At 35.4% G+C, this 15967-nt stretch overlaps 1 long non-coding RNA gene across 1 annotated transcript in view; it reads left to right on the plus strand.

The window, feature by feature from the left end:
• The window catches only part of LOC141581130 (uncharacterized), a 351354-nt gene extending 335864 nt beyond the window's left edge, over positions 1–15490 (plus strand). The window contains exon 3 of the long non-coding RNA XR_012513659.1: positions 14908–15490. This is a non-coding gene — a long non-coding RNA (uncharacterized LOC141581130). The remainder of the gene's footprint in view (positions 1–14907) is intronic.
• The last annotated feature ends 477 nt before the right edge of the window (positions 15491–15967 follow it).

Genomic DNA, 15967 nt, shown 5'->3' on the forward strand with positions numbered 1-15967 from the left:
TTTCAACAACCAGATCTCATTAGAACTCTATCACTAGAACAGCAAGGTGGAAGCCTGCCCTCAGGAATCAATCACCTCCCACTATGTCCCTTCTCCAACAGTGGGAATTACAATTCAGCATGAGATTTGGGTGAGGACACAGAGTCAAACTATATGTTATCTCACCAGTTTCAATTGTATATTCTACTTGTTCAGAAATCTTTGATCTAGGGTAAAAATTATTTTTGCAATAGAAGCTTTGCTCTGTGGATTGCTTTCACCTATATGCTCTACCCCACTGAAAAGTAAAGAAGTTACAGGAGAATATTTTTAAGTAGTCTACTTTGCTCAATTTGAATTTTAGTGAAGCACATAACTCTGAGTATATCTCAGGATGTAAATATTTTTTGTTTCAGATTTTCAAAGGCTGAAAAATTACATCATACCAAGTAAAGTATGATATTTCAGAAGGTAACAATAGCATGATATACTAAAAAAAAAAAAACACAAAAATTTATGTTGCAGTCACTAAGCACCACTGACTGGGAGTCTCATCAGACAATGAATAGAAGAGGTAACAGAGAGGGGTCATAGCATCATGTCTCTAAGAGAGACTTCAAAATTTTATTCACATATTCCTAGGGCACTAGGACTAAATCACAGAAGGAATCAAATTGGCTGGATTAAAAGGCAAGGGTGGGGGTGTTTGAAGGTAGAAAGCAAATGGCAAAAGTTTGCATTTCAAATTCACTGAAAGAAACATCAGAAGAAACAATTACCATTTTACTCCATGGGCTAGCATCTATGTTACGCCTAGAACATAACATAAATCCTAAGGATCAACCAGCATTTCCAGAAGCCCTTTTTTTCAGTCCAGTTTCACACAATTTTTTAATTATATGTATAACAATAGCTTGAAGGATCTTTTAAGTTAGGGAAGGGTTTATTGAGATGCCTTGAATCTTATACTATGAAATTAGAACTATACTCCTTCTACCATGTGTATTGGGAGGGTAAGTATGAGATGCAGCTTGCAAATTGAAGCACTAACTGAATTATTGCAATTCTAATGGTGATGTGTTCCCAGAATCATACCTCATTCTTCCATTCTCTTAAAATCTTTTAAAATACTGATATGTATGCAGGTTGTGATTTGTTTCTGTTTTTGTTCATACAATGGTGTTTTTTTCAACTTCCAAGACTGCACTGATGTTTATGCTTCCCTTCATCGTGTCAAACAACTACTTTCAGTCCACAATTGTCTGCTGACTGTTACCTTTCTTTCTTTGACCACCACTTGGAGGTGACTATAGCTGCTATTAAACTTGGATTTTAATATCCAGGGTGCTTTTACACATTGGAATTTTGCAGTCTCTCCAGCATATTTACATTTTCTTGTCTTTCTCACCCATTGTGGATTAACAGTACATTAGAAAACAAAATAATGACATGAAGTGAGGCTACTGTAGGGTAATCAAATGCATCAGTGAGCATCAGTTCAGCTGAGGAAAGCACAAGGTGAGGCTCTGTGTTCAATGGCAGAGAACATTTGCTAATATTTGTTCCACTGTACTGCCTCACTGGCCATGAGAACAGTATGTGAGAGCTGTACTACTCAGTCTTAAAATAGGTTTGCATATTTCAATACAAAAGTATCTGAGACAAATCACATTCTAATAAATCAGCACCACACAGAAAAGAGCTCCAAGAGAAATGTATGCATAGAAAACACATCAAACGTGACTTGTAAATGCCACCCAGTAGGCAGCTCAAATGAATTTTTAATTCCTCTTCACAAGGATTCTTTGAAACTCAAGATTCTGTAGCATAGAAGCACTATTTCTGTTGTGATTCTAGCCTGGCTATCCCTTTTTCTGCCCTGTCCAGTGTCTAATGCCATTTTTGACCCAGGCTATTCAAGGTAGGAATGGACTCAGCAAATATATTCTGATCACCTGTTATGTGTAAGGCAGTATTCTAGGCTTTAAAAGCTTTTGTTTCTGCAAAAAGGAATAATTTCCAAGTTAAGTCCACTTTGTAAACAGACTTCCCTCTTCATTTGGGACCCAGAAGCCATTATGCTTCCTGGGCAGCACAGTCTTCCTGCCAAAGCTCAGGATTTGACTGTTTAACTCTTGTTAACAGGTAATCCACCCTCCAGTGAGGAATGACAATCTCGTACTGCTTGCTAGTACATAGATGAAAGGGAGCAGATTTATAAAAAGATGTTACATCCTTAAAGTGGAATAGAGTGAGCCAAACCCACATAACTTTAAAATGTGCCCCAGAATGTCTAAAATCTGACAAACAAAAGAATACTTGTTATTTCTTAGCCGTCTGTTAAGACATTAAAAAAGGCTTGCCAAATCACAAGCAGCATATGCACACATGACACATTAAAATTGTCAAAAATCCATGATTTACTCAACAGGATGTGTCTCTAGCCCAACCTTGATGTTTGTGTCATTTTGTTCATGGTTTCCCTAAGTGCCACAGCAGACGAGACACCTTCAAATGGCAACACCTTGTTAAGAACATTATCGACATTATCAGGTCATGCTGTAACATCATGTTTGAAGTGACACCTTTTTTAAAACAAGTATTCAGTCTTTACTTTAGGTATTATATTAGTCTTTTGGATTTTTTTTTTAAAGCAGAGGTGTTTCATTTTTTCACTTCCCTGGGTCACACTAGAAGAAGGATTGTCTTGGGCTACAAATAAAATACGCTAACACTAATGATAGCTGATAAGCTAAAAAAAAAAAAATCACAAAAAACCCCACTGTTTTAAGAAAGTTTACAAATTTGTGTAGGGCTGCATTCAAAGCCCAACACAAAGTCCTGGGCTGCATGTAGCCTGCGGGCTGTGGATTGGACAAGCTTGGTTTGAAGGAATGCGATGTTTGTAGTATTAGTACAATATCAAACAGAAACTCAGTTTCAGAGACATATTGTAAGATACCATAAAACATTAACATTCTTTGCATTCCTTCCTCCATAGAGCTCTTTTTAATGTATTCTACTTGAATTTGCCATGTGTATGCCTAAATTGTGGAGAGGGGATGTCAAAGAGAAATGTAATTTAAAATTATCTGACCCAAACTGTGCTTATTTTTGTCCAATTTTAGTATACTACTCTCTGTTACATATCCAGTAATAATATCATGAGATACTGATTGCTTCCTTTTTTAAAATTATCATTGTAGATTAGAAATGCTGTTTACTCAGTATCTCTTTCTCAATAGGTGAATTATCTACACATTCTATGCCTTTTAGTAATTTCCCTGATCATTAACACCTCTATCGGTGGGGAGGTGGGAAAATGCAAAACTATGTGACAAAATTCTTGTTTTCCTTGTTGATAACATTGCAAGAGATTTAGAAAAGACTGTAATGAGCCTCTGACCACCATCTTGTCCAGTCAAATGGAAGCAAGAGCTTCTTTTAAAATGGGACAATGAAGAAAGAAGAGCTGAGAGAAGGAAAGCAGGCAGGTACTGTTCATCATCAGCATCCAGTTTACTTGCTGGGTGCATACTTGGTTGCTTAGGCAGTGCAACTTTGGAGTCATTCCTCAACATCTGTTTCTACACCAAAAGCCTGGCCTACTGACTGATGCTTGAAAAAAATTTTAAGGACTTTTATTTCATAACCAGAAATAAGGCTAAAATCTTGGGAATAATAGCAGTGACATAAACACAGACTAAAGTGTGGATTATAGTACCCCAGAATTCTTTCTAAGGATAGATATTGAAAAAGGACTGTCTTTTCATTGAAGGAAGAAAACAAAAGGACAAAAGGATGCATTTATATTAAGAAATGAGGAAGTAATACTGTGCCTAATCTGGAAAGTGAAGGAACATGTAAAAGAGACAATAGGTACAAATAATTATTTTCATAATCTGTTTAGGGCCGGTCCCACCCATCGGCTTAGGTAATCTAGAAACAAAAACACTTTCCCGAAAGTCCTGGTTGTCATAAATGTCTGGAATGTACTTTCAACATAAATACTAAGCATATGTTTAATGTGTTGATTTTTCTTAAGTCTGTCCAATTACCTTCCTAGTTTGAAAAGAAATAAACTCGCTATAACATGTCATACCTTTAAAAAGTCTTGCTAGCAAGCAGAAGTTCTTGTTTCCCCCATTGTAGTTCCTTAGAGGTTGCTTACTTTGTATTTCAGAGATTGGGGGCAGAACTGCAACATCAGTAAGAAAATGAACTTTAGAAACAGACTTAGTTTTGACTACTAACTTTGTCATCTATGAGTTGTATGACTTTGGGCTTATTACTACTCTCTGCCTTAGTTTTCTTGTCTGTAAATTGGTGAAAATAATATTGTGTCATGAAATCAAGAGGATTAAATGAGACCGTATATGCAAAGTGCTTTACCAAGCCTGTCAGATTCTAAATACTCAGTAAATGAATGGTGGCCCTGCGGTTGATGGTGTAATGGTGATTATGAGATTTAAACTTTTTAACTCAGTAAGTGTCAGATCCTTAAGTTAATATGATTTATCTGTTTTTTATGTGCTCTAAATATAGGATCAAATTGCACAGGGTAAGTATATTTAACTAGTTAAGTAGAGAATTTTGGAGTTTTGACTTAATTGGGGATAGTTTCTTTAAGTTGGTAAAAAAAATAATTACAACCGCGAAATATTAGAAAACATAATTGAATTACTTAAAAAATATGTGAGAACTTGAGTTTTACCCCTTATCCTTAGAAAATTAATGCAGGAACAAAAAACCAAATATTGTATGTTCTCAGTTATAAATGGGAGGTAAATAATAAGAACACAAGGACACAAAGAAGGGAACAACAGACACTGGAGGCTGGAGGCTGGGAGGAGGGAGAGGCTCAGAAAAAATATCTGTTGAGTACTAGGCCTAGTACCTAGTACCTAGGATGATGAAATAATCGATACAACAAACCCCTGTGACACGAGTTTACCCATATAACAAACCTACACATGTGCCCTTGAACCTAAATTAAAAGTTAAATAAATAATAAGAAAGTATGACCACATAGAGGTCATTTGCAAATATCACTTATTGATGAACTAATAAAGATTAAAGTTGCTAACTTAAATGACATGAAGCGGCATTTCTAAGGTGTTTAAAAATTATTCTTATGAAATTGAATAAAACTTTTTTTGTATATTTTATATGGTTTTTATGTCAACATTTTTTTTAAAATTTCTATTTTTAATTTAGTACATATTAAAGAATACAGAAACGGAATCTGAAAGAGATTTTGTAAACATTTAATATGAGCAGAAATGAAAAGAACTGAGAATGTTTATCTAAAATAATACAAAATTCTGGAGAAGAAGTACCATCAATCTTCAAATATATATAGAACATTGATATGTGCTTTCAGTCAAGATTGTTTTGGCTGCAAGTGATAGTAAATGCAGCCCAAGCAAAATTAAGGGGGGAAAAAAGAATGCATTATACAACTGAAAAGTGCAGGAAATAGATCTGCTTTCATATTTGACTGTGTATTTCAGGACCCAGTCACTCTTTCTGTTCTTTCTTAGTGTATGTTGGCTCCATTTCTAGAGAGGCTTTTGCTTCCTATGGGTAAGATGGTGGCCAGAGAATCTCTACCTTCAAGCCCACTGAAACAGTGAGTGTTTCTCTTGCTCAGAAATTCAAAGTAAAACTCCTGGCCTGAATTAGGTTTTGTTCTCTTTCCGAAATAATAACTGTGGTCTCGGGAGTGCTATGCATTCATGTTTGAATCACAGTCACACCCCTGGAGATAGTAGCAATCAACAGTACCAGACCCAAATGTACTACAATTTGATGAGAGGTGATATTCTAGAGAAAAACTTGGGTGCTGGGTTCTGAGGAAAAGAAAGAGAATTGTTAGCTACTAGAGCACAGAAGAGAGAGCCCCCTGTATTCTGTTTTGCTCAATAGGAAGGATTTGGAATCCATTGGAAAAAAAAAATAGTTGTAAGGCAGATTTCAGTTCAACAAAAAGAACCTAGTATTTAGAACTCACAAAGAACTGGCCCACCCGAAAAGTTAGAGTAGCTTGTTTTGAGTTTCTTTTGTAAAGAAAGTAGCTTGTTTTGAATTTCAAACTTGCTGAGAATTTGTTGCATCATTTTCTAGCTAAAGATTTTAGAACAGCTCAAAAGGAAAGTCTATTGCTGGGAAGTATTTATTACTCAACATATTGAATATTGAATTGTACTATGTTTCCTAGAAAGGTTAATTGGTGTTCTTTCCTACAAATAACAATAAGCCTGTGAAGCTTGTCTTCAAGCTCAGGCTTAGTGGCCATCTGTGGGAGACTGGAGTAGATAGATGATCTTTAAGATCTTTTTTTAGTCTGTAGGTGGTTACTAGATTTCTTCTGTTAAGTTTGAATGTGATAAATAGAGCATATGCTAAATTATTTTAAGGGTATGTATATAAAACAATATTACCTAGGGACTTGCTTGATAGAAGCACAGACGGTCCTAGAGGAAGAACTTTCCTCGGAAGGCAAAATGCTTCACTGAGAATTCACATATAAACAACCTTAACAACCATATAATGGTTTTTTTTTAAATTTTGATATTTAAACTTAGAAATGTTCCCTTTAGTTGTTCTTTTTGCAATTACCTCCATTAAAGAAGATAAACACTATCTCTATTATAATAATTTAAAAAATTTATTTATTTTTAAATTTTTTATTGTACTTTAGGTTCTGGGGTACATGTGCAGATCATGCAGGATTGTTGCATAGGTACACAGATGGCAATGTGATTTGCTGCCTCCATCCCCCCATCACCTATATCTGGCATTTCTCCCCATGTTATCCCTCCTCAACCTCTCCACCCCCACAGTTCCTCCCCTAGTCCCCTGCAACAGACCCCAGTGTGTGATGCTCACCTCCCTGTGGCCATGTGTTCTCATTGTTCAATACCTGCCTATGAGTGAAAACATGCAGTGTTTGATTTTCTGTTCTTGTGTCAGTTTGCTGAGAATGATGGTTAATTTTTATATGAAACTATATGTTTAGAACTAACAATCTCTCTAGTCTTTTTGTGGTATGCGTGTAATCTTTGAGGTATGCAAAGTGCAATCTTTTTTTTTCCCATAAAAGGGAGGAACTCAAAAAGGTGATATATGGTTGAGAATCACTGATTTTGGTTTTTAATAATTTTCTGTTCATTGGAATTTAAACAGCAAATGAGGAAAAGGAAGCAATAATTACTCAACATCAATTATATGCTAGGTGCTTTATACAATTGATCTCATTTAATCTCCACATTATCTGGAGGTATATCTATAAATAACTCCATTAATACTTGAAAAACACAACATTTATAAAAGTTTGCATACCTTGCCTGAATTAAGTCATTTAACAAAATGTATGACCTTGTCCAAGGTCATACTCATCAGCTGTCAGAGCCTAGATTTAAATCTGAAACTATCCATTTCTTTTTTTTTTTCTCAGTATATTTCTTTTTTTAAAAAAAATATAATTTAGGTTCTGGGGTTCATGTGCAGATCGTGCAGGATTGTTACATAGGTACACATGCCATGGTGGATTGCTGCATCCATCCCCCGGTCACCTACATAAGATATTTCTTCTAATGTTACCCCTCCCCAATACCCCCACAACTTGCAATCCTTCCCCTAGCTCTCCCATCCCCCAACAGGCCCCTGTATGTGATGTTTCCCTTCCTGTGCCCATGTGTTCTCATTGTTCAACACCCACTTATGAGTGAGAACATGTGGTGTTTGGTTTTCTGTTCTTGTATCAGTTTGCTGAGAATGATGGTTCCCAGCTTCATCCATGTCCCTACAAAGGACATGAACTCATCCTTTTTTATGGCTGTATTTCATGGTAAATATCTATCCTTTTTTATGCATAGTATTCCATCATATATATGTGCCACGTTTTCTTTATCTAGTCTATCCTTGATGGGCAGTTGGATCGGTTCCAAGTCTTTGCTATTGTATACAGTGCTGCAATGAACATACGTGTGCATGTGTCTTTATAATAGAACAATTTATAATGCTTTGAGTATATACCCAGTAATGGGATTCTTGGGTCAAATGGTATTTCCACTTCTATCCTTGAGGAATTACCACACTCTCTACCACAATGGTTGACCTGATTTACACTTCCACTAACAGTGTAAAAGCATTCCTATTTCTCCACATTCTCTCCATCATCTCTTGTCTCCAGATTTTTTAATGATAGTCATTCGAACTGGCATGAGGTGGTACTCAATGTGGTTTTGATTTGCATTTCTCTAATAACCAGTGATGATGAACTTTTTTTTCATATGTTTGTTGGCTGCATAAATTTCTTCTTTTGAAAATTGTCTGTTCATATCCCTCACCCACTTTTTGATGGGATTGTTTTTTTCTTGTAAATTTGTTTAAGTTCTTTGTAGATCCTGATTATTAGCCTTTTGTCAGATAAATAGATTGCAAACATTTTTTCCCATTCTGTTGGTTGCTGGTTCACTCTAATGATAATTTGAATTGCTGTGCAGAAGCTCTTAAGTTTAATTAGGTCCCATTTATCTATTTTGACTTCTGTTGACATTGCTTTTGGTGTTTTAGTCATGAAGTCCTTGACTATGCCTATGTCCTGAGTGGTATTGCCTAAGTTTTCTTTTAGGGTTTTTATGGTATTAGGTCTTACATTTAAATCCTTAATCCATCTGGAGTTAATTTTTGTATAAAGTGTAAGGAAGGGTCCAGTTTCAGCTTTCTGCATATGTCTAGTTTCAGTTTTCCTAACATGATTTATTAAACAAAGAATCCTTTCTCCATTGCTTGTTTTTGTCAGGTTTGTCAAAGATCAGATGGTTGTAGATGTGTGGTGTTGCTTCCAAGGCCTCTGTTCTGTTCCATTGGTCTATATCTCTGTTTTGGTGACAGTACCATGCTGTTTAGATTACTGTAGCCTTGTAGTATCGTTTAAAGTCAGGTAGCATGATGCCTCCAGCTTTGTTTTTTATTTTCTATTTTTTGCTTAGGATTGTCTTGGCTATCTGGGCTCTTTTTTTGGTTCCATATGAAGTTTCAGGTGTTTTTTTCTAGTTCTGTGAACAAGATCAGTGGTAGCTTGATGGGGATAGCATTGAATCTATAAATTACTTTTGCCAGTATGGCCATTTTCACAATATTGATTCTTCCTAGCCATGAACATGGAATGTTTTTCCATCTGTGTCCTCTCTCATTTCCTTGAGCAGTGGTTTGTAGTTCTCCTTGAAGAGGTCCTTCACATCCCTTTTTAGTTGTATTCCTAGGTATTTTATTATCTTTGTAGCAGTTGTTAATGGGAGTTGGCTCAGGATTTGGCTCTTCATCAATTACTGGTGTATAGGAATGCTTGTGATTTTTGCACACTGATTTTGTATCTTGAGAATTTGCTGAGGTTGCTTATCATCTTAAGGAGATTTTGGCCTAAGACAATGGGATCTTCTAACTATACAATCATGTTATCTGCAAATAGAAAAAATTTGACTTCCTTTTTTCCTAACTGAATATCCTTTTTTTTTCTTTTTCTTGCCTGATTGCCCTGGCCAGTACTTCCAATACTATGTTGAATAGGAGTGGTGAGAGGGGGCACTCTTGTCTTGTTACAGTTTTCAAAGGGAATGCTTCCACCTTTTGCCTGTTGAGTATGATATTGGCTGTGGGTTTGTCATAGATAGCTTTTATTATTTTGAGATATGTTCTATCAACACCTAGTTTATTGAGAGTTTTTAGCATAAAGGGCTGATGGATTTTGTCATAGGCCTTCTCTGCATCTATTGAGATCATCATGTGGTTTTTGTCTTTGTTTCTGTTTATGTGGTGAATTACGTTTATAGATTTGCATATGTAGAACCAGCCTTGCATCCCTGGGATGAAGCCTACTTGATCATGATGGATAAGCTTTTTGATGTGCTGTTGGATTCAGTTTGCCTTTATTTTACTGAAGATTTTTGAGTCAATGTTCATCATGGATATTGGCCTGAAACTTTCTTGTGTAGTTGTATCTCTGCCAGGTTTTGGTATCAGGATGATGTTGGTCTCATAAAATGAGTTAGGGAGGGATTCCCTCTTTTTGTATTATTTGGAATAGTTTCAGAAGGAATGGTACCAGCTCCTCTTTTTATGTCTGGTAGAATTCAACTGTGCACATGTCTGGTCCTGGACTTCTTTTGGTTGGTAGGGTATCAATTGCTGCCTGAACTTTAGACCTTGTTATTGGTCTTTTCAGGGATTCGGCTTCTTCCTGGTTTAGTCTTGGGAGGGTGTAAGTGCCCAGGAATTGATCCATGTCTTCTAGATTTACTGGTTTATGTGCATAGAGAGGTGTTTGTTGGTAGTTTGTATTTCTGTGGAATCAGTGGTGATATCCCTTTTATCATTTTTTTATTGCATCTGTTTGATTCTTCTCTTCATTTCTTTTTTATTAGTATGGAATATTCATTTCTAAACCCACTCTTTCTTCACCACACTATGTTGTCATTCTAAGAAAGAAAATGAAACAAAAAAGAGTCTGTTTTCTAGTGATTCCAGAGAGTACTGCAAAGTTTATTTTTTCTGATTTACCTGACATTTCTGTTGATCTTCAAATTTACTTGCATATATGGGAGGTAAGGTCCTATGGGGAAATTAATAACTTCAGATTATTAAGACACAGATGTAAATCACTATTGAATCCAGCATTTGGTAAAAAAAAATACAGAAAATTTTGGTAATTCACTATATTATTTTATATAATGGTAGTGACAATGGTTTACATAATGACAATTATTTCTGTAGGGTTCAGCATTCACCATTATTACCTTATATCAGCTTAACTTTTTAATGTGTTGGAATAGCCGTATTTCCTTTTTTTTATTCTTTTAAGAGTGAGCTTATTTAAAATTAGTATATAAATTTACAACACTTTCTTTATTGAAATAAGAAAGAAAGTAGCTTGTTTTGAATTTCAACATTGCTGAGAATTTGCTGCATCAATTTCTAGCTAAAGATTTTTTAACAATTCCAAAGGACAGTTTATTGTTGGGACGTATTTACTATGCAGCATATTGAAGATTTAATTGTAGTACTATTTCCTGAAAGGTTAATTGGCTTTCTTTCCCACAAACAATAATTGCACTCAACTACGAACTATATGGTCTCCAGCTTCTAAAATAAGAGCTGACACATGGGAAGTTGTAGTTTCATGAAAATTATTTTCTCATGTATAAAAAAGTTGATGTACAACTAGGTTAACAAAAGGCTTTTGAGAATTTTGAGGACATTAAACAGACAAACAAAAAAAGGAAATATCCCAGCACCAATGAAAGGCAACAGTTAGACAGCGATCTTGTAATGTCTCCTGATTGTCAGATGTGTTCTTTGGAACCTGTTAGAACAGTATTAATTTCACATTATATCTGATCCTCAGAAATGAATTGCTGCTGTGTTACACACCTTATGGGATGTTTAAAAGAGTTTACATCTTGCTGTGGAAGTTAAACATTTTCATGAAATCCTGTTTGAACTTTTAGGAACAACCCACAGTTCTTGCCTATTGTTAGGTCTGACTATGGGCAATAAAAAGAATATTGTATTCCTTACTTTCTTAGTGCAGTCAACTTTTTAAAGACAGAAACACATATCTTCTAAGAGCCCACAAGGATTATGACTTGGGTAGGAATGAACTGCATTACTGTATCTAAGTGATGTAGCAGAGTATATCACTGTCCTGTCAAGAAGACAGGAATTGCATGTAGTGTTCTACTCTACAACTTTAAGATCTTAGCCAATTTACTTCCTCATCTGTAAAATGGAAATAAAAGTAACTATATTGTGGTGTTGGTATAAGAATCAAAAGACCTAATGTATATGAGTGTTCAGTAGATAGTAGGAACTCCATAAATTTTTACTGTTACTTGATCTAAGAGAATTAGAAGGACCCAGGGAATCAGTGGAGAGGAGAGTCAATAGGAAAAATTTAATATTTATGATGGATCATTGTTTTCCTAATTATGTGAATGTAACTATTATATACAAAATATCACAAGCTTCAGAGGTGAAAGAAGTAGGTTCTAGTAACAATAGCTACTAACTAGCTCTGTAGGTAAGTCAGTTATCATTTCTATAAAAGGAGGGTGTTAGGCTAGATTAGGATTTCTAGATCGTATTTTATTTTTTTAATTTATTTTAAATGGCTCTTTAAAATATGAATTTTATTTTTTAAATCCACATATGTAATATGTTTAACAATTCTTATTTAGTAAGAAATTCTTGATGAGAAGCTAACTCTGTACAAGGCACTGCCCTAGGAAGAGGGTACATAATGATAGCAGTCCTTGTTCCTCAAGAATCCTACAGTAGAGATAGATAAGTATAGGTCCCCAAACAGTAAACAATGACCACATGACACTTCAGAAAATAGTTAACTCATTTTTATAAGAGGAAAAGAGAGTCATCTATTCGTTTACTCAGTTACATTTTTTTGAATTTCTATTGAATGTCAGGTATTATGATAACTGCTGTGATATTCATGGAATTTATGAACAGTTTTTCAGAAGAAATCGGATGTACTTTCTGAAGAGAGAGAACTAGGCTAAAGACAAATGCTTTGCGATTTGAAGTCATGCAGATAGATGCACTTTTGGAGAACTCAAACACTTAAGGGGAGGGCAGTAGAAATGTGCTCCCAAATAATTCTGAAAAAGAGGTTTTAGGAAGTGAGGGAAATATAAGAGTTATTTGGGTTGTGGAAGCCATGATAGCAGAGAGTTCCTAGAAGGGAAAATGAGCAAATAGTGGTGAGAAATATTATAAGATGTGAATTTAATAGTTGGAAGTATTTTGATATCCATAAGAAGAGTCTTAGCGAATGAGCCAGGATAGAAAAAATGTTAAAGCATGTTGAATAATAAACAGCATATACATAGAAATCCAGCCAGATTTAATTATTGCTTTAAAAATTTGATTGTGAAGGCAGGACAAAATGGTGCAATGTTCTGATGGGGAGCATTAGACAGAATGTACTTCTTGAGGATCAAAGCCACAGAGATTAGATTCCAGACTTTTAGAGTGATTGTCTAGTTCTCTCCTAATTCTTTACATTTCACTTCAAAATGGAAATATCCAATTATTTTAATTTCCATGGTTGGTCCTATTTAATCTACTCAACCAGTACTTAGGTAACATTTTAAGGGCTTCTGCTAGTGCTCTAAAGTGCTTTCGCATTTCACAAAGAATTAGCAAGACTTACAGTCAAGCAATGACATAAATATGTATTGAAATGTGTGCCTTGAACAAGGTCATGTGTCTCTGTAAAATCTACACCAGGAAAATATTTTTTTTATTTTCTTGTGAAAGAGTAATGAAGGGGCTTCCTTTTGTGGATATTTGAAAGAGTTTAGTCAAAGCTCTCATAATAAATACTATGATTCGAATACTTGTCCCCTCCAAAAGTCATGCTGAAATTTAATCCTCAATGTGGTAATACTGAGAGGCAGGAGTTTTAACAGGGCTCTGCTCTCATGAATGGATACATCATGAATAAGTGGATTAATGGGTTATCACGGGAAGGGAACTGGTGCTTTTATAGGAAGAGGAAGATAGACCTGAGCTGGTAAACTCGCATGCTCAGTCCCCTACCAAATGATACCCTCCGCCACCTGGAACCCTCCAGAGGGTTCCCACTAGGAAGCAGGCTCTTACCAGATTCAGTCCCCCGATTTTGGACTTCTCAGCCCCCATAATATAAGAAATGCATTCATTTTCTTTATAAATTACCCAGTTTCAGGTTTTCTGTTATAAGCAACAGAAAATAGACAAAAGGCAGTAAGTCCAAAACTTTTGAAAAATTTCTATAGTGAAGTCTGACCTAGTTAACAATTATTTATTACTATATCTTCAGCTTTTCTTCTTTGTCCTTCCCTAGTGAATGAATTGCAGAGGTATATGGTCTAAAATATTTCCCTGAGTTCAGCTTTAACATAATATGCTGATCTCCAACTCAGAAGAATCTGCAGTTTGGATGCAATACAGGATGTAGTTTTTGAAAACAAGGTGATGACCACTGTGAGGGAAGCCGATAGCCTCCTGGTCTCTGGAGAGGTCAGATCAGCGGGAAGCCTGTTAGAACAAACACAGGGCTGAGCTTTCAGCTGGCTTGCCTTTCCAGGAGATTTTTCTTTTTTTTTTTTCTTTTACTCTGTTCCCAGGGACAACACTGCTTCTGGTTCTGGATAGTGCTTTTTTTTTTTCCTTTTTTTTTTTTTTTCTTTTTTTCCTGAACACATTCCACCCCTCCCCAACTTTAATAGTTTAACAAATGTCATATGGAAAAAGTATCACAGCTCTTGACTAGGCACAGTTCCCGTTTCTCCATAGGAGACTTGCCTCATTTCCACTTGTCTTCCTGGAATCTCACATCCTGCACTCAGGTGTGGCTGCCAGTCTTGCTAGGAAGCAGGTTCTTTACTCTCACAGTGTTGAGACATCTAAGAAAGCAACTCTTGTTTTTAGATACCTTTTTTTAAGAGAGAAACTGTTCATTTTGGACAGCAATCTTTATCTGTTAAAAGAAAAGCACTATGTTTTATGTTCAGTTTATTGCAGTCATCAAATTGTTGAAGCTGATTCAAAAGGCACATGTTAATGGATCTATGTGAAGACCATGAAAATAATAATGTGGATCTAGCTAAATGTGTGTCATTTTGAAAAATATGAATTATAACTTAATAAAGGCAGATTTGATGAGACTTAGTGTATTGCAGCCAAATCCCATAAAGTTAGAAAAATTGATAGATTTGCTTAGCTCTGACCAATGGAATTTGGTCAGTGAATTTCTTATTTTAACTTGGGTAGTAAGAGTCTGCCTTTACTGAAACATTGCAAAGTGATACAAAATGATGAAACTATTAATCTGTATTCTAAAGGAAAATGATCTGTTTTTTTTAGAGTCTCATGTGTCATTGAAGAAGAGTGCACATCGAAGAATATGCATCAAAAAATAATTGTGAGGGAGAAGAGGTAATCGTGGTATGTTGGGGTGGCAATGTTTATTTTTTTGAGGTGGTAGGCTTAAGTAGAGTTCAGCATGAGCACAACTGGGTTAAGTATTCTGGTAATCTCAGAAACCTTTAATTCATATATTCTGTGAGAGTGTAACGTGAAATGGAGATTGAGGTCTCTGAGGTGGGCCATGGGTATAATAGTGAGAGAAAATAATGAATGTCTTAGTCTTATTTTAAAAAGTTGCTTGTCATTACATTTTTGGGGATAGGTTGGAGGTAGTAAGATCATCTGAAATATGATATAGATGTAATGTGAGTCTATTATTTTATCATTATCTTTTATTATTATTATTATTAGTTTGTGTTTAGAATTATAATGTTTACCTTAGGAGCTTGTTACCATTTGCTTTGAAAAATTAATTCTGTTTACAAATTAGGTTTGGCATGAAACGAATGCAGTTTTAGAATTAAGAATAATTTATTCCTATCCCCGGTTTCATTGATGAAGAAATTGAGGTTCAAAGAGACTGAGTGACTGGTCCAGGGACACATAAAAATATGTTGGCTAAGAAGGCAACTAATTGGTAATGTGATTCTCCATTCAGTACTTTTATTCTGCTTCACATTTGCCATATACCCTAAATGATTGTGTGTGTGTGTGTGCGTGTGTGTGTGTGTGTGACACACAAAATTAGGCATATTGCATATGCCTCATGACACTTGGAGGATTTCTACTACTAGATAAGTATCTACTGCTCAAAGTACTACATTTCTAAGTATTAAGGGGGGCTATTAAATAACATAAAATTGTACTTGAAAGTGACATCACTTTTCTGCCTAGACATATTTCACTAAACTTTTATATATACAAATGCAGAATTGCTTTAAAAATGAAAAAAAAAATTGTATATGTCAGACTTTATAGTTTTTCCCTCTGCTTTATTTTCTTTCATTTTATCTCTCCTCCTCCCTCTCTCCCTTCCTTCCTTCCCTTCTTCTTTCTC

Source organism: Saimiri boliviensis, chromosome 1 (genome assembly GCF_048565385.1).
Source record: "Saimiri boliviensis isolate mSaiBol1 chromosome 1, mSaiBol1.pri, whole genome shotgun sequence".
Taxonomy (NCBI): Eukaryota; Metazoa; Chordata; class Mammalia; order Primates; family Cebidae; genus Saimiri; species Saimiri boliviensis.